General features: G+C 37.3%; 1 long non-coding RNA gene across 1 annotated transcript; it reads right to left on the bottom strand.

Annotated features, from left to right (window-relative positions):
* Positions 1–619: 619 nt before the first annotated feature.
* On the bottom strand, positions 620–19,895 carry LOC136059432 (uncharacterized). The gene is made up of 3 exons (XR_010623213.1): positions 19,820–19,895; positions 3,548–3,718; positions 620–777 (listed from the first exon to the last, which is right to left on the bottom strand). It is a non-coding gene; the product is annotated as an uncharacterized LOC136059432 (long non-coding RNA).
* Positions 19,896–20,159: the final 264 nt, after the last annotated feature.

Raw genomic sequence — 20,159 nt, 5'->3', positions numbered from 1 at the left:
AATTCAGCTATTTTTTTAAGGCTTCTATAATAATGTTTGTTGGAAGACTCAAAAGGACATTACTGTCAGACACTAAGGCCTGCTGTAGTACATTTTATTTTCTTGTCCAAAGGTTCAGTCATTAAATAATTCACTGTACTTGCAAATAAAAAAATAATGTATTTATTTTATTAATTAGGCCATTGCTTATTTCCAGTGTATTTAAACCATAGATAGTGGGTAGATACATCAAAGTGATAAAAACCAACAAAATAGTATGAATATAGGAGACAAGTAAGAACAGAAGTGAATGTATTTTGTAATTCTACTCTCAAACTCGAGTGCATAGTTCTTTTGAATTTTTATGCATAAAAGTACTTTTTCTAAACTGTAAATATGATTATGTGCCTGATTTATTTCTGTGGCTGTATGTGGGATTCATATGTTGCTCTCCATAAAATGAGCTCTCCTAAACGATCATACAAGTCTGCACATTAATGGTGTATACAGTGATATGTATGCATTTAAAGCATCTTGACCTCTGGCTTTGTATTTACTTATAAACAAAACAAAATAATCAATCAAACAAAAACAACAAAGACTGCAAAAATTCAGTGTCTTTAGTTTTTCCTCTTTTCCTCCCAGTCTTCTGCAGTAAGTCACATATTGAAACATTTAGGTTTAAATGGGGCACTTTCAGGTATAATTTATTATTCATAGTTGATCATAATCAGCATTATTTTTGATGTTCAGGGATAATGGTGACTGAGCTAGAACACAGTTAGTAGCTTTCAGTGCCTGTGGAGAAACAGATATGAAAGTATTAAAAAAGGTTTATCTTCTCTTAACCAGATTGGTTAGTTGGCAAATATTTTTATATATATATGCATGCTTTTGATGTGGGATTCCACACTTCTGACTTCCACTTCGTATTTATGATACACAGCAGAATGCTTAATTGTTTCATGAGGAGTCTTGCTGTGTGGTAAATCACTTTACTATAAAAGGAAATGCAACATAGCATGTCTAGACCCACAAATACAAACTACTGAAAACATAAAATAAGCCAAGACTTTGATGTGATTTAAGTACAGCACTGACAGCTAGCAGAACATGTGCAGTGGAATTAATGAAACAATTTTTGACAGACAAAAGGAACATTCATGCTTTTCAAGCAGTTTCATCCATTCACTATGTTAGGGTATGAATTCTCTTTTACAAAGAACTCCCGTACATGCAGCACTGTACCACTGCACCTAAAACTCTTGTCTTCAACATCATTTTTAGATATTAATAACAGCATCTAATGAGTATGTTCTATCTGTTGAATCTTCTGTTTGAACTCTAACTCTTGAAAAATCTCCTTCAGGATGTGTTCTTTAGTATCTGCTAAAAAGTTTACTGAAGATATGATTTGGGGATTTTTTATGCACTTACATACAGGAAGTCTGACCTGAACTTAAAAAATTCAAATGGACTGTGTTTTTTTGTTGTTTTTTTTTTTTTTGTTTGTTTGTTTGTTTTGCTTTTAAAGCAAGCAATTTGTTTGGCACTATTTAATTCTGCAGTATAGTTTTCCATTTCACTGGAATCATAAGTAGTATCTTAAATTACATTTTGTTAATTGCTCAGCAGGAATAATAGCATACCTGTAGGTCCAAATTTTTATGTGTGTACTTTGCATTGTCTTCTGCTTTTCCTTCAGTGTAAGCGTTATCATTTCACCTCAGCAACTTATGTTCAATAGGTAATTAATAATATTAATTAATTTTAGTAAATTGTTTCTTCACTTGTCCAATTTTGTCCAGTTCCAAAATCAAGGACAGCTTTCTTTTGTTATGCTCTGTATATCAGTAATCCCTTGCAGCTTTTATAAGTATTGTAGTCCATGTGTTAGTCTAACTCGCAGGCTCTCTTTTCAGCTTCTCTTCTGTCTTCCCAAGGATAACCTCCACATAAGAAAAAACTACCTTTTTTTTTTTTTTGCTTTACCAAAGCTCTTTTGTTTTTGTTCTTTTATCCTTTTATATTTTGTTAGAAAATATCCATTTTTTCATTTTGTTTTGTTTTTGTAAGGAATGCAGTGTCAGACCATTGAATTAAATATCAGTTTAATTATTCATTTATTTATTTATTTTTCATTGTGTGATCATAATAAACTTCCCTGTGTTCACTAATTGAAATCTGTTAGAAGCATCAGTTGCCTCAGCACTAGCAATAGGGACTTTGTACTTATCAATCTTGCCTGGATTAAGTGCCTTTTTTTTTTTAATGCATCACTGTGGAATTTTGACTCTGATAAAGCTTGTAAGTACACCATTCCCATTACCTGGGGTACCCTCTTGGTTTTACTGCTAGTGCTAATTATTCTTTATTAGTCATATGCAGCAATGGAGACGAAGAAAAACAAGCTTCATTTAGATTCTGATTTTAAAAAATGAATGATAGGTAACAGCAACATTTTTGCCATAATTTTATTAACATACATCAAATATTATTCCCAGCAACAGTTACTCTTTCCAATCATGAAGATATTCAGCACACTTGAAAATCTTCACATGGAAGCAAACATATCTTTTATAGGATGAAGGAGATAACATGACTTTCCAGGTGAAACAGTAGCAGGCATCTATCTGCACATTACCAACTGCAGACCAGAATTCATCACTAAGTCTGTTGATCATAAAATGAATTTAGTACACTTAAACTCCAATAGAACAAGATCAGTGGAAAAAGTAGCAGAAGGCTATTACTCCCTGCACAAAATAAGTCAAAATATAAGATAGCTGATCTGAAAGTAATGCCTCCTTTTTTATTATATTGTCCCACTATGTCAGAGACAAATGTTGATGGTATGGCAGTAAAGGTTGAACTTGCCTGTCAATATTTTGTTATGTTTTTGTCATGATTTTCGTTATCAGTATTCCACATCATAACATTATGTGAGGTACTGGGAGTTAAAGAGTTAATTCTCCAGTTCCATGGACTGCTGAATTTCCGGATACCCAGCTCTCAGAAGAGAACTACATACCCTGGAGGACTTTGCACTCCTATTTTACACTCTGTGGGAAAGATAAAACTGCATGCAAGTCCTGAGACTTACTCTTCTGCTGGTCATCTCAGCAGTGGAGGTTCCCTAGCTGCCTTGCCTTCAGCTTTAGCATAATGCCTTTGGTTTCAGACACTCTCTCTCTCTCATTTTATTTGATTTATTAGCTTCAATTCCAATTATATTGTATAATACTGTATTATTTTGCATCCTGACATCTTATTAAATAAATTAATTTTCCTCCTCAGATCATTGCCTCTGTTTTGTTTTTAAGCCCACCTCCCTACCCTGTCCCTTTTCCCCCTTCCACTTTTCACTTTTCCCTGGCATTGATCTGTGGGTCTCCTGCCCCCATTATTCATGGAACTGGGCCAAACCAGCCCACAAATCATTGACAGTTTTGTTTCCATGTGACAAATGGCAGCAGAGGGGAAGTCTGACTGAATGGAATCTGACATGGAAATGCAGATGAAGCAGAGGTGTCATTGAATTCCTCCATGCAAAAAAAATGGTACTCACTGACCTTCATGGTCACTTGGTGAATGTTTATGGAGAGCCAACAGTGGATGTGATCACAGTAAGAGGTAGGTGGTATGTTTCAACAATGGTGACAATGATGTCAAAGACGAGCCATGTTCTTGATGTTCATGCAGATTTCTGTGAGCGTGGCATGCAGGCTTTTGTTCATCACTGTTGAAAATACATAACAAATGCTGGTAACTATGTTGAAAAATAGTGTTTTCTATCTGAGAATGAACTCAGTAAACAGTGTACTGTGCCCTCTGTATCTGTTGTAGTTTCCATTGAATAAATAGGTGAGAATTTTGGAGCAGCCTACATAAAAGCACAAAGATGGGGAGAGTGTATTCTGAGGAAAATGAAACAGGTTATAATTCATAGCTATATTACATTCTGGTACAAACTGGATTAATTACTCAATTGATTCTAGTAAAAGTAAGTGATATTACTGTAAGTAAGTGTTCCCAGAATCTCTTTCCAACAACAGGCAGACAATGAACTGAATTTGCATTTAAAGTGGAAATTACTTTTATGCTAAGGACTCTGAGAACCTCAGACTAAATTGTACTGTTCTTAATATATTTAAAAAAACTGTTCTGCACGATCATGGGAAAAGAGGAAGTACAATTATCAAAACTAAAACAGGAACTGATCTTTGCCATCTCTGAGAAAACATAAACTCATTCTTGATAAAAATATGTACTTATTTTTCAGTATATCAACTAGTGATTATTATAAGGTTTTGTGACATTACTACGTGGGGTGTCTGAAGTTGCTCATGAACTGAAGCTTGGTTTAGAAAACCATATGTTATTACTTATGCTGGTAAGTTATAGCCCGGGTAGCCTTTTAGTTGCATTTTTGCAGCATTCACCTCCTGCATGTGTAAATAGCAGCTTTAATGCCAATCACAAGGAGTATTTACTTGCCATCTGTCTTTTCCTGATCATAAATCAAAGGTTTCCCTTGTATAAATGGGTATATATGTAGGTTTTTTTTGAAATAAATTGAAGCCCTTGTACAGAAAATAAGATAAATACAGAAGTAAATATTTTAAAAACATTTTTGTAGCTTATGTGTGACATGTATGGACCCAATTCATGCACTGATTAGACTTGATTAACTGCAGACTTTTCTGACCATTAGGAAATTTAGGTCTCTTTTTCCCATCTTCCCTGAGAGCTAACAGGATTCCTTCTTCAAATAAGTGGACTAAGACTTCAATATGTATTTAAGATATGGAATTTCTGTATGATTTAAAATGTATCATTTATAGATGGACTAAGTTGCACTTGGGAAAGGGAGAGATCATAATTATGTGTTCAGTATCTCTCCTTTTAAATATTGTCTTTCAAACTTCGTTATACAGGAGACAAAACCATGAAGACACAGATTAATAAAACCTACCAGATTTAATTCCTCCAGAATACCTACTCTGTCACATCAGGTATAATTCAGTATTTGTGTTCAATACACTGTTTTGAATATTTGGAAAAAAGAGTCTAAAAGTAAAGATTAAAAACTGAATCTGAGAAGAAGGTTTATGCTATTCCTTGAATGAACGGATCTGAAATGTAAGAAACAGGAAAAAACTGAAAATGTTGCATCATAATAACCAATAAAATATAGTCACTTTAATCTTGCAATAAATGCAACATTGAAATGAATCACTGGTCAGAACTTTTGATGGTATGTGTGCAATGAAGCAGAATTCTCATCAGCTCCATGAACTCTTTCAGAAGCTCTTCTCTAATTCTTTAATGTCCAGTCGCTCATGAATTAAGTATATGGTAGCTGTGCTTTGATATGCTCAAATGTACTCTGCCTAACCCTGAAGGCAGCTTCAATCTGCTATTTCCAGAACTCTCCAAGTGCTGCGACAACAATGCCGACACCAGCTTTCCCTCAGGAAGTGCTCTCCAGAACAGCTATTTTTTTATCCTTGTGTTTTCTGATGTTTGTAGCTTTCTGTTCATTTCTGAAGCTCTGACCTTGATCATCATTTTGTCTTATTTTTTTCATGTTTCCATCCCCATACCCCTTTTATTTTATTTTATTTTATTTTATTTGTAATTGTTGTTGTTGTTGTTGTTTTGTAATGGAGTAAATTTTAGACATTTTTGACAGTTTTCCTGGGGGGAAAATGACCCTGGCAAACAAAGAATTTTAGAAGTCTTTCATCATCTTATCTCCTTTCAAGTTGCTTTTTTATTTTTTTTCCTAAGCAATTAAATATTGCAAAGAATAAAGTAGAAAGTTATGTGTAAAATTATGTCACTTCATTTACTTGAATGTTTAGCTCTGAATCCCAGTTAAGGAAAAGTGAAAATATTTGCTTGGAGTGCATCTGATACCTTATCTGGTATTATGGTTTTCTCCTCCCCCATTTTCTAGGTCAGTTGTAACTGATAATGAAAATACATGAGAAGATTACCATCCCATCTTAGCAATGAGAATTTGAGAAACATGTAACAGTAATTGTAAAATATAATATGCAATCAAGGTAAATAAAAGGGATAATAGCTAGTTTAGAATTGGAATTACCACAGGAACTTAGAAAATCCTGATTCGGCAGAGATCCACAGTTACCATCGAGTCCAATTTCAGTGTACTGAAGAAATACAGTTGAGATGCTGAGCTCAAGTACAACAAGCTCTATAAATTTTAAGACTGGAATTGACAACATATAATAACTAATTTTAAGGAAAGCCTGCCTTTAAAGTGCTTAACCTCCCATGTCAGGGAGATATGACAGAAACTGATGGATTTTTAATGGAAAGTGCAACTAAATTTTTTTTCCTTGTGATAAAAATAACAATAACTTTCATTAGTGTTCAAAAGTTACCAACAGAACCATTATACATTCAGTGCTGAGTTTAACATGTACTGAAATAAATTTCTGTTGCATTATATACAGGTGTGACATTCTGATATGCTGTCAATATGTGTATATACCCAGTAAAGCATTTAAAGACTAATATACTAGACATTTGGAAAGACCAATTGAACAAGTAAATTTGTGTGTGTGTCTTTTTTTAACTACAGCTTATGAGAAAAGAAGAAAATTGAGATGGAAACCAAACGTTTAAAAATAAGAAAATACCAAAGTTACTGTGGTCTACTCAGCTTCTGGCTGCTTGCAAGTTTCTGATACATCTTTTATCTTCAATGGTCTCAGCCAAAATAAGTCTAAAGTAAGGCTTCAGAGCTATGTCTAAATGCAAAGATAGCATAACACTAACTATATTAGCCTTCATTTGGAGTACAGAAAATGTTCACATTTTCACTACTTTTCTTTTTTGAACCATAGAATTTCCAGTAACTAGTGGCACACCTCAAGTGTCAGTACTGGGTCCAGTCCTGCTTAACATTTTTTGTGATAGTCTGAATGATAGAACAGAATGTACCCTCAGTAAGTTGGCAGACAACAAGAAACTGAGAGGATTGGCCAGTGTGCCTGAGGTTCCTGTTGTCACCCAGAAAGACCCTGACAGTCTAGAGAAATAGGCTGTTAGGTGCCTCATTGAGTGAACTCAGTGTCCACATGGGCTACTAGGTCCTTCTCTGACAAGAAAGAAAACAAAAACACAAAAACACTAGTGAATGAGTACAGATAGAATGAAGGAAGATGGAGCTTGACTCTTCTTGAAAGTGAAGAGTGATAGGACAAGAAGCAGTGAACACAGTCTGGAATATTAGGAGTTCTAAGTAGACATTAAAAAATAAAAATAAAAAAAAATCGACCAGAAGCAGAGTTAAACTCTTGAAATGGTTGCCCTTAGGGGCTGTAGAGACCGTATTCTTGGAAATACTGTAAACCCAACTGAACACAGTCCTGTCCTAACTGTACTCTCTCCAGTCAGGAGAGTTGGACATGATGATCTGCTTTCCCAGCCCAAGGTATTCTGTGATGTTATGAATATTATTATCTTATTATACAAGGAAAGTATTTTTGGGTCTGAAATGTAGCTCTGAACTATACAACAAAAATTCTCTGTTAAAGTGCTTATGCCTCCTATGACTTGCTCATCCAGTCCTTCCTAAATTACTTCTATTTGGAACATAAAAATAAGGGAATTTTGCAGTTAGAACCATACTAGCTCTCAGAAATTATTGTTAAAGGTTATTATTTGAAAATGTGTATTTTATTTCTATACGCATTTTCTGAACAAAACTCCATCTGCTTATAATTTTCATCTCCATTACAAGATGAATATTATTTACTTATTACTTTTGATATGCCTGGAAAGAAAATACTCATTTCATTTGTCCAGATGTGTTGGGATCAATTTTACCACACCAAATTAAGTTTTCTATCTTTCATTCATGGAGCCCAGGGGATGTTTTATGATTTCATGTTCACAAAAAATGTTTAAATAGAATTCCTTCCCAAGCAGGTCAAAATAACAACACATGGTTGCTGCTCTAGTCTTGAATATGTACGGGAAGGGAAGGGAAGGGAAGGGAAGGGAAGGGAAGGGAAGGGAAGGGAAGGGAAGGGAAGGGAAGGGAAGGGAAGGGAAGGGAAGGGAAGGGAAGGGAAGGGAAGGGAAGGGAAGGGAAGGGAAGGGAAGGGAAGGGAAGGGAAGGGAAGGGAAGGGAAGGGAAGGGAAGGGAAGGGAAGGGAAGGGAAGGGAAGGGAAGGGAAGGGAAGGGAAGGGAAGGGGATCATAATCATATTACATGCATTTCCTTCTTTTCTTTTTACCTTCAGATCTCCTAAACTTCAGTCCAAATGGCACTAATGTAGAGGATGTACAATACAACAACTGTTTACTCTGTCTACCAGATAGGCACATTCTGTAACTCAGCATTCCTGAAATGCTGTAGGGTGCTTCATTACAGTGTATTTACTAACCCTTTAAACCAAATTTTATTTACAGGAGCTCAGCTCTTTGTAGTTTTTATGCTGCAGTAGGGAAGTTTCCAGGGACACAGAATGAAAGGCTGCCTTAACTAATAATTGCAATCAAAGATACTGAGAAGTGAGTATTTGTGTGATGAAAAAAAAGAAAACAAAGGGGTAAGCTACTGCTAAATGGAAAACTGAAGTATTACTCTATGCAGGAAGTAAATGCAGAAAATGGTTCGTTTACTCCCTTTCCATTTGCACAATGGTAATAAAAGTGCCAAACAGATTGATTTTCATGCGAACTCTACATAGCAGTACAGTCAAGATTATGAGAAGAGATGTATTAATGTAACCTGTTCTTCTTGCAATGAGCTATATTTTCCTCTCTTTCAAGGACAGACCTCTATGTACGTTCAGTTTAGATTTAACTGGGTATTGCTTGTTAGTTTTTGATATTTACAAAAGAAAATTCTCTGAGATAGCTGCATGGGATTTGTATTTTGCAATTCTATGTATAATGTATTCTTCCCAGTGTACTTAAAACTTTGGACTTACTGTCAAAAAAGTAATCCACACAACTGCAGAGAATAAAGAAATACATGTTCTAGTGAAATGATCACTACATTTACCATATGACTTATATATTCCAAGGCTTTTATAACTCTTTTATATATTATAAAGCTGTTATAGTTTGCTTGAAAACACAGTATAGCAGAGAATATCACTGTTTGTTTATTTTGTGGTTTGCTTATTTATTTGTTTGTTTTTCTCGGATGAATTATAACATTGGCTCATCTTAAATAAAATTTGATTTGCAAATCTAAAAGGAAATTCTCCCTCCTTAAAGGTATCACAAATCAGGGAAATCACAAACAAAAATAACAACAACAAAAAGATAAAAAGAAGAAAACAAACTACAACAACAACAAAGAACTTTCCAAAAAAAGCTGCTGTAGGATACAAAATCAAAGCATGTAAGAATTGTTGGTCCAAAGTTGGAGGGAGAAAGCAATTAAATGCAAGAGAAGTCCTCAGTCTAAATATTCAAGGAAAGGAATTTCTGTATGATGGCTCATTCTGAATCGATTAAACACATTCTGTTTAAGAAAGAAATAGGTAAAATATGTCTGAAGTATAAATGGGATCCACATGTTTGTTAATCAACAGAACTGTGCTCTTCTGAGTTACTTGAACTGTTTAGCCTTATATGCACAACAACAAACTTCAGCGAAAGGGCTTTTCCCTTAATATTCTAATAGTGTACTGGAATTCTAATAGTATCCTGGAAAACTGAATGCCCATCCCCACCACCTCAACACCTAAGTTCTCTCCCACCTCATTAAAAATCTAAAGCTTCTGCATTTACGTATCTTGACCTTAAGTTCAAGAATTTCCATTCCTGAAGTGCACTAATCCTCATGCAAGCAGATACAAATGTAATTTACCCTATCTCATGAGTTAACAGAGGCTGTACTAAGAAGGAATTCAGGAGCACTGAATCCCAGCTGGACAAGGAGGTAAAGGACAGCATGAATCTGAAGAGTTCTCATCACCTGGCTTCCCAGTCAGTACATAGCAGAGTCCCGACATTTCCTTGTGAGAAGTGCCCTGGATGTATTCAAGACCAGGTTGGATGAGGCCCAAAGCAACTTGCTCTACTGGCCATGGCAAGAGCACTTGGAACTAACTGATCTTTAAGGTCTCTTCCAACCAAAACCATGTTATCACTCTACCATTTTATAATTCTATGAAATGTACTTTGTAACCCAATTTGGGCACACCTGGATGGTTACTCAGAGATGCTTCCCTCTGTTGACCAAGCCAGAAGTCCACAGGTCTTTCTTATATTCTGTCTGAGTCACTATGTTGAAACAATGAATCTATTTTTTAAAGCTTTGCAGGGCTTACTTATGATGCTTTGAGCCATTTCAAATCAGCTATGAATCAAATGAATAATATAAATTAATAAACTTTATGGCCTATTCATGATAGTAAACATAAAAGTACCTAAACAAAGGTTCAGTTTTGAAAATATATTATTATGCATTAAAAATTGATAATTTTATGATATTAATTTTACTTTAAATTATTAAAATTGCAAAATGCCTAAATCTGGAACATTTAACTTTCTAAATAACTGTTTTTGCTTTTGTTTTTGTTTTCTATTTGTTCTAGGCAATAATTCTATAGGAATCCCTGAGATATCTAGAGTTGGCAGTTTTCTTAAGAGATGAATCTGTAAATAGTGTAAATTCCTGTGTTCATGGATCCTGAAATCAGCATACATTCACTTTTTCATGTTGTCCTCCTACTGGAGGTGGTGTAATAATTTAATTAGACAAATCAGAATCTCCTGATGAGAGAAGGTTAGGAAATTAAGGAGAGAAATTATGGCTAGTTATGGGAAAAAAAAAATTCTGTGCTTATACGAAATTGAGTTATTTAATGAGAAGCCTTAGAAAAATGGATGGTGCCCCATCTAGCCACTTAAGCATATTGAGAAGCTCAAGGGGAAAATGTTATGTGTAAGCTTTAATTAATAGCCACTTTGAAATCCTCAGAGAAACCGAAGGAAAAAAAGTGTCTGATACGTGCGGTTGACAGTAAACACAGGTTCCAAGGACATTCAATGCAATAAAGATTTTATGATCATGAGAACACATTTTTATCAGGAATTTTATCTTACATTTGAAATGTGTGCAAATTAACCTGCGATGGTATATGCTTTTCATTGATATAAACTAACAAATGATACTTTTTTTCTTTTTTCCCTGTCCTTTTTTTCCCTTTCCTCCCTTCCTCCCTTCCTCCCTTCCTCCCTTCCTCCCTTCCTCCCTTCCTCCCTTCCTCCCTTCCTTCCTCCTTCCTTCCTTCCTTCCTTCCCTCCTTCCTTCCTCCTTCCTTCCTCCTTCCTTCCTTCCTTCCTTCCTTCCTTCCTTCCTTCCTTCCTTCCTTCCTTCCTTCCTTCCTTCCTTCCTTCCTTCCTTCCTTCCTTCCTTCCTTCCTTCCTTCCTTCCTTCCTTCCTTCCTTCCTTCCTTCCTTCCTTCCTTCCTTCCTTCCTTCCTTCCTTCCTTCCTTCCTTCCTTCCTTCCTTCCTTCCTTCCTTCCTTCCTTCCTTCCTTCCTTCCTTCCTTCCTTCCTTCCTTCCTTCCTTCCTTCCTTCCTTCCTTCCTTCCTTCCTTCCTTCCTTCCTTCCTTCCTTCCTTCCTTCCTTCCTTCCTTCCTTCCTTCCTTCCTTCCTTCCTTCCTTCCTTCCTTCCTTCCTTCCTTCCTTCCTTCCTTCCTTCCTTCCTTCCTTCCTTCCTTCCTTCCTTCCTTCCTTCCTTCCTTCCTTCCTTCCTTCCTTCCTTCCTTCCTTCCTTCCTTCCTTCCTTCCTTCCTTCCTTCCTTCCTTCCTTCCTTCCTTCCTTCCTTCCTTCCTTCCTTCCTTCCTTCCTTCCTTCCTTCCTTCCTTCCTTCCTTCCTTCCTTCCTTCCTTCCTTCCTTCCTTCCTTCCTTCCTTCCTTCCTTCCTTCCTTCCTTCCTTCCTTCCTTCCTTCCTTCCTTCCTTCCTTCCTTCCTTCCTTCCTTCCTTCCTTCCTTCCTTCCTTCCTTCCTTCCTTCCTTCCTTCCTTCCTTCCTTCCTTCCTTCCTTCCTTCCTTCCTTCCTTCCTTCCTTCCTTCCTTCCTTCCTTCCTTCCTTCCTTCCGAGTTCCTTCCGAGTTCCTTCCGAGTTCCTTCCTTCCTTCCGAGTTCCTTCCGAGTTCCTTCCTTCCTTCCGAGTTCCTTCCTTCCTTCCGAGTTCCTTCCTTCCTTCCTTCCTTCCTTCCTTCCTTCCTTCCTTCCGAGTTCCTTCCTTCCTTCCTTCCTTCCTTCCTTCCTTCCTTCCTTCCTTCCTTCCTTCCTTCCTTCCTTCCTTCCTTCCTTCCTTCCTTCCTTCCTTCCTTCCTTCCTTCCTTCCTTCCTTCCTTCCTTCCTTCCTTCCTTCCTTCCTTCCTTCCGAGTTCCGAGTTCCTTCCGAGTTCCTTCCTTCCTTCCGAGTTCCTTCCTTCCTTCCGAGTTCCTTCCTTCCTCCCCTCCCTTCCTCCCCTCCCTTCCTCCTTCCCTCCGTTCCTCCCTTCTTTCCGAATTCCTTCCTTCCAAATTCCTTCCTTCTTTTTCTTTTTCTTTTACCCTTTCTTTTACCCTTTTTCTTGGATCGATTCCAACCATCAGCCTATACAAGATTAATCTTCAATAAATTAAAGATGTACTCAATTTTTCCTTCTTTCTCCTTCAGTCCTTACTTACAATAAACTCCTTTAGCCTCTGAACACAGCATGCCTCAATAAATTCAGCCCAAATTTTGAAGAAATTTTCAAGATGGGGTCTTCTTACAGAGGAGATAAAGAGATTCCTATCACTTCACACTTTCTTGCATCTTCAAAGTACACGTGTCTAGAGAGCTGAATGTCTAGAGAGACTTACTTTTCCCTGAAGGAGCACAGTTCTCCTTCCCTACAATTCTACTGTACTCACAAGATCAGGATGGCAATGCAAAGTTGTTATCTCTGGTTTTATGACTTTCTTGAACACCAGAAGATATGGCCTTTTCAGAACAAATTTCTGAAGTCCTAGTCCCTGAACTGTGTCCAGTGGGAAACGTAAGATAATGGGAAAATATTGCACGTTTTCATTGTGATAGTTAACATTAAGCACAACACTGTGGTACGTTTCTGTATATTATTTCTTGATATCAACACTTAGTGATGAAGATCACTACAGAAACAGATATGAATTTGGAATTGTGCTGAAAAGATCACCCTTGCATGTTTATGTAAATCACTTTATTTTTAAGTTACATAGTACATTGCTTATCAAGTAACTACTTCTTTCAGTTTTATTAGAATTCAAATATTCTCATAAAAGAAAAGTTCTGTTTTCTAGTTAAGAGAAGTTTTGCATAAATGCAGCAAATTCTGTTTTACGCAATCCTGATTATTGTTCAGATAAAGGATAGTTTCATTGATATAATGGAGCAATATATTATTTTTATATTATATTTTATTTTTGCTCTCAGCAAAGAAAACTTGTCTAAAGTGCAGGAATTCTATAATATGTTACATTTCTACGTCAACAGCAAGAAGTCTAAATGGCCTGAGATTAAGAAAATGTCTGTTATGCAGCAAAAGACATTGAGAAATTTTCTATGAGTATCTTTAAAATGACTTATATGCGTCATAAGCTGGTACTAATAAAAACAGTCTAGTTAGGTTTTATCAGATAAAATTTTATTATTCAGTTACTGTGAAATGCTGACCCATGATAGTAATAAGAAAAAACAATGACCTTGTAAATCTCTTTGGTCTGCTACTGAATATAATTTTTAGTTTGTATGGCTTGTACAATTGACTGCCATGGCTTAATCTGATTCCATAAAAGAAAAGAAGTATTTTTCAGAAAGAGATTGAAAAATAGGAAGGAATGCTACTAACTCAGATAATGTCTAATCTTGTGAGACAAAGAGCACCCTAAAATTCTAATAGGAAATGACAGTTCTAGGCAACACCTAAGTATGCTCAGCACCTGGAATAACTTTGCACAAGGTGAGAAACAAGAGTATGCCTCTGTGAGACAGTGAAATGAATTTAAGGAGGTGATTATGTAATTCAGAAAAGGCATTGTGCAACACTCCTGTTAAACGAATAATGATCTTATTTTCAAACAATATTTGCAATATATGACAAATTTCTGGTTTTATAAGTTATAAATACTTGAAAAATGTAGTAGAAAATTTAGTGTCTTGTTTATGCATAACAGAATGAATATGTTTAATTGAGAGTATGTTTAGTTTACCTATTGATGTCGTTTTAAAAGCTGTTTCTCAGAGTTACACATATTTTACATGATCTAACTTTGTGGTCATTCTGTAAGTGAAAAAGAGGAAATAAAAATGTTAGCACAGATTGGTGCCTGGTATTATGAAGTGGCACTTGCCTCCTAGATAAATCAGTTACTTATTGCAAGAAATACCTCAGAAAATGAGTTCTGAGCCAAGAAAGAAAAGAAAGGTTCAGACACCCTCTGCTGGATCTTCTCCAACAGCTCCACATATTTTCTGTACTGGGGACCCCAGGCCTGGACACAATATTCCTGATGGGTTCTCACAGGTGCAACATAGAGAGGAACAGTTACCTCACTGTCTCTGATGGCCACCCCTCTTCTGATGGAGCCCAGGATTCCATTGGCCTTCTGAGCTGCGAGAGCACACTGCTGGCTCACGTTCAGTCTTTAATCCACTGGGACCCCAAGTCCTTCTCTGCAGGGTGACTTTCAAGGAGTTCTTCTCCCAGTCTGTATACATATCTGAGATTACTCCAATTAAAGTGCAAAAAATTATTTTGCTCTACTGATCCCCATTAGGTTCACACAGGACCAACTTTTGAGTTTGTTGTGGTCCCTCTGGATGGTGTCCATTCCTTCTAATGTGTCAACAGCACCACTCAGCTTGGTGGCTGAGTGGTGCAAACTTGCTGAGGGTGCACTCGAGCCCATCATTGGTGTAACAATAAATATGATAAAGATGTTGAACAGCACTGGTCACAAGATAGAACCCTGGGAAACATCCCTCACCACTGGCCTGCACCTGGACATAGTGCCATTTACCACAACTCTCTGTCTATGAAATTCCAACCAATTCCTTATCCACTGAATAGTCCACACCTCAAATTAATTTCTCTCCAATTTAGAGATAAGGATGTATTGGAGAACTATGTCAGTGCCCTTGCTCAAGTCCAGGTAGATGACATTGGTCACCTTCCCTTTCTCAGCAGTATTGTCACATCATCATAGAAGGCCACAATATTGGTCAGGCATGACCTTCCCTTGGTAAAACCGTGGTAGCTGTCTCGGGTCACCTGCTCATTCCTCATGTGTCTTAACGTTTTCTAGGAAGATCTTCTCCATGATCTTCCCAGGCAAAGAGTTGAGGCTCACCAGCCTGTAGTTCTCCAGGTTGTACTTCCGCCCTTACTCATAAATCAGAGATGTTTCCTTTTTCCAGTCCCTGGAGACTTTACCTGACAGCCACAACTTTTCAAATATGATGGAGAGTGGCTCAGCAATCACATCAGCCAGCTCCTTTAGGACGCTGTAATGCATGTCATCCAGACCCATAGACTTGTATACATTTAGTCACATGAGGTGGTTTCAGACTTGCTCTACTCTTACAGTGGGGGGGGAATTTACTCCCCCAGTTCCCACCTAAAGGCCTGAGGATGTGAGCTTCAGTGATGTGAGGAATACGAGAATTCTGGCTGCCAGTGAAGACCAAGGCAAAAAAACTCATTTATTACCTCAGCCTTCTCCATGTATGTCATAGCCAATTCTCCTTTCCCATTTACCAAAGGAGGTATGTTCTCTTTGGCCTGCCTCTTCTGTCTGTACTTACAGAATCCTTTCTTGTTGCTTGTAACATCCCTCACCAAGTTCCATCTGTGCCTTGGCTTTCCTAACTCCACCTCTTCAAGTCTAGACAGCATCCCTTGTTCTCACCAGGTGACACACCCTTGTTTCCACAGCCTGTAAAATCCCTTTTTTTCCCTCAGTCTTACCAGCAGGTTCTTGTCAAACCATGTCAGTTAGAGCATAAGAGAACTTCCAACCTGACAGAAAGAAAACATGTACAGGATGAGGGAGACTAGAACCTCATATCTACTCTGAGCAGAAGAAGAAACCTCTCCATTGCCCCTGAAATTCCTTTAGCCAACATATATGAAGCTCTGGGGATGGAAGGAAAAGATATGGACAGTGGTTCAGAACTGGAAAGGGGTAATCACATTAAGAAGGCCCTACCAAAAAACAGAGTCAAATCCAGAGCTATTAAAAAAAAGGCAAAGGATCTTAGTAATTGAAGACTCCTTCCTGAGGGGCATTGAGGCACCTATCTGCTGCCATGATAATCTCTCTCAAGAGATTTGCAGCCTTCCAGGGGCCTACATTTGGGATATCAGGAAGAGGATGTGATAAAGTCAGAGAACTACTTTGCATTTCTGTCATTTCAGGCAGGTTCACATGAGGCTTTGACTAGGAAATTAAAAACATCAAAAAGAGTTTACATCACTTTACATCAACTTTACATCAACTGATCAGGGACAACTAACACAATTCTCTTGTTCCCCTTAACTTGGAATCCAGGGTTGTGGGTGAAAAATTCCTCCCACTGTAAAGCTGGAGCAAATCTAAGGCCAAATCATGAAACTGAAAGTGAAAAAATCCATGGGGACAGATAAAACGCATCCCAGGGTTCTGAAGGAACTGGCTGATGCATCCAATGTCATTCAGTGTCATGCATCCAATCCATTCTCCATCATATATGAAAAATCCTGGTTGTCAGATGAATTCCCCAGGGTCTGGAAAAAAGGAAACATAATTTCTATATTCAAGAAAGGGAGGAAGGAAGATCAGGGAAACTACACTCTTGTGAACCTCACATCTATGTTTAATAAGATCATGGAGTGGGTCCTACTGGAAGGATCTTAAGGTTCATGTAAGATTTGGACATGATCTGAGACAGCCTGCGCGGCTTCACATGGGCAGATAGTGTCTGACCAATCTGATGCCCTTCTATGATGGAGTGAAGGCACTGGTGGACAAAGGTGTCATCTACCTGGACTTCTGCAAGGGCTTTGACACAGTCACATAGAAGATCCTTTCCTCTAATTTGAAGGGTGGATGATTTGGTGGATGAAGAATTAGTTGGAAGGTAGTCAGAGGGTTGCCATCAATGTCTCTATGTCCAGGTGGAGGCCAGTCGTGAATGGTGCCCTCCAGGGGTCTATCTTGGGACCGATGCTCTTTAATGTCTTCATCAATTACATTGATGATAAGCTTGAGTGCACCCTCAACAAGTTTGCTGATGACACCAAGCAGAGCGGTGTGGTTGGCACAACAGAAGGGAGTACATATTGTGCGTACAGTGAGTACAGGAGAGAGCCTGTATGCATCACAACAGGCATATCTGCAAGGTTTCTCATGGGGTCAAAGAGGAAACTGGTGTTCTGTCATTTGGAGTATAAACTATATTACTGCTATCACAGGCTCTTGTTGTTGGGTAGTTATGCTATTCACAGGGTAAGATGAGCTAGACACAAGATAAAGGTTAGTGAAGAAAGCAAAGAGGAGCTGAGTGTCACACTGGTACTACAGTTCTGCTTCTTGAGCTAGCTGGTTTCACTAACTATTCTTCATCTCTGTATCAGTCCATCTCCTATTAGAACTGAACCCAGTGAGTTTTCCCAGGAGCACCCAGCAGCTTTACTTGTAATTGGCTCCAGTTCGGTTGTGTAGAGTGCCAGGAAGCTGCCTGCAGTACAGCTGGAGCCCTGCATGCAGCTCCTCCACCAGTGGGTCCCAACCAGCAGTACAGGAGTGGGAATGGCTGAAAACTGGCATACTGCCCTCCCTGTGAGGTAGCTTTTACACTGAATGCAACATTAGAATTTCCTTTTTCTTTCTCTTTGTCAAGTCTTTGTTCACGTTCTCTTTTAATTTCTTGTTTATTTTATTGAAAAATAGCTTTTTCTACAACATACATTTTTTCTAACAATTCATTTCTTCCAATCTACTGAGGTCATCATCTGTGAGTTGTTTTTCTGCTTTAGGATGTGGTAATTATGAATACATAATGTTTGTTCTTTTAGCAAAAATCTGAAAATAATACATATGTTCTGAAATGTGGGCTAACAATTTAATTATAAGACATCAAATTAGCATAAGACTAGAATCCTACTTAGGGCAATTCCACGAATACTCTTCTTACTCCCTGATATAATTTTGGTATGATGGAAGACAGCAAAGTCCTGTTTGACAAATTGCACTCAACTACTAGTCTCTGCTAATAACAGTAATGGTGCTGAAAACCCCTCTATGCCTCAGACAAATATGGCACACAGTTATATAATAGAAAACTGTTTGTGAATTTTTTTTTTCATTTTAAGAGTCACAATATCATGCAGAAAAATTCTTTACACTACCCAGTGGTAGTAATGGGATATTGTAGAGGCCAACTGTCATCAGGAAGTGCTACTCCTGATTTTTATTATGTCAAGTATTTTCATCTGCTTCTTTGAAAGTAGTGCTTCAGAAATGTACTGTATGCTTAGGTACTTAAACCTTAAATTTAGAGATGGACAAGCCAAATAATAGGCTTGCAGAAGGACACTGATTTTAGTGGTTGACAAACAGATAAATATTGCCACATAGAGAGTCATATAGTATATTACAGAAAGAAAAGAAAAAAATCGGAATGACTAAGAATAACACTAAACCAAATTGACACAAGGACACTAGAAATGACTGAGGGAAGACAAATTTTCACAATACAGAGACAAAATAAAAAGACTAAAGGGTTCATGACCACAGCCTATATATTAATTCCATCTGTCAGTAATAAAGAAAAGGAGAAAGATTCACTGAAGATACATGGCATTTCAAAATATAAGCCAAAATGCAAAAAGAAACCCATAAAGGAAAAGATAATTAATGCAGCAATAAAAGTAGATAGTCCTAAGCAGGTTTAATATTACTATCAGTATTGGTTTACTTTGAAAATTTTCAATTACATATCACTTTAACCCTTTTATTAGCAGGTAAAATAAAGCAGAAAATCTTGAAAAGCTTATTCTAATAATTGAAATAGATAAAATAAGAAATTTCCCTAGTTCATGTGGTAAGTAACAATTACTTAGCATTTGAAAAAATTAATGTATTTTTTTCTTATTTGTATACTAATTATGTGTATGTTTTAAGAAGCTGCAAATAGAAAAAGCAAATACAAACTCCAGACATTTAATTCTTCTATGAAGCTGTACTTACGCAGAGTAAACACAATCTTCAGCCATTTTTTTCTGTATATATATTTAAATGAATATATATGTATATATATTTAAGACTTCCTCTGTTTTGTGACTCTCTTTTATATTTTGCATTTTAGTTGCAGAATGGCTAAAACAATTTATCAGTTTGATTCCCCAGCTATGGCTATGATTTGAGATAAAAACATAACTAACCCATTTAGTTTGTCTTATCTTATTCCATGTATCATTAAGTCTAAATGCTGAAAATGCTTTAATGACTATCTTTAGAAATTCATGCTGTTTTACTACCTCAGACTGGGAGAAAGAGAACCAAGACTCGCATATGTTAAAGAAAGGAACTCGGATTAAGGTTCACTGAAATTGCATCACCTACTTTTGAGTGCTTTATCTAAGCACAAAGAATGCAGCACAAAACACTTTGTCTGTCACCTACATTCATCATCAGGTAGCTGGGGAGAATTTCATAGCTGGTTAATCATTTTAGATCCTATATAGAAAATGAGAATCAGCTTAGACATAGCTGAATGGTAACATAAAGAAATCCTGAAAGAGATGATAGAGACAGTATATGCTAATATATTTACACCATGGTTAGGTAGGTAGGAGAGATGTGGAAGATAAGGAGCCAGGGACCCTGCCTGGTGGACAACAGATTCTCTGCCTGCTCTCAGAGGAGTACTGCAAATAACAAAATATGAGCCATTATAAAGGGAGAAATAAGACTTTTCTTGTTCCTGTTGAAGCTATTGAGCTCTGAAGAAAGTAAGTAAAGGCTAGGTGAGAACTAGGAGATCAGCAGTGAGTGAATCCAATGCCTCGTTTAGCATTTTTTGCTTGGTACTGTTTGCAGCTGAAGGGGTGTATGCGTATGGGGAGAGCCCCGGAGGAGAGGTATGTCTTTTCATGGCCATGACAATGTGTCAA

The sequence above is a fragment of the Cyrtonyx montezumae genome, unplaced genomic scaffold, assembly GCF_038088225.1.
Source record: "Cyrtonyx montezumae isolate F1298 unplaced genomic scaffold, pur_monq_1.0 scaffold_8, whole genome shotgun sequence".
Taxonomy (NCBI): Eukaryota; Metazoa; Chordata; class Aves; order Galliformes; family Odontophoridae; genus Cyrtonyx; species Cyrtonyx montezumae.
This window is presented reverse-complemented; position numbering and strand designations above follow the sequence as displayed.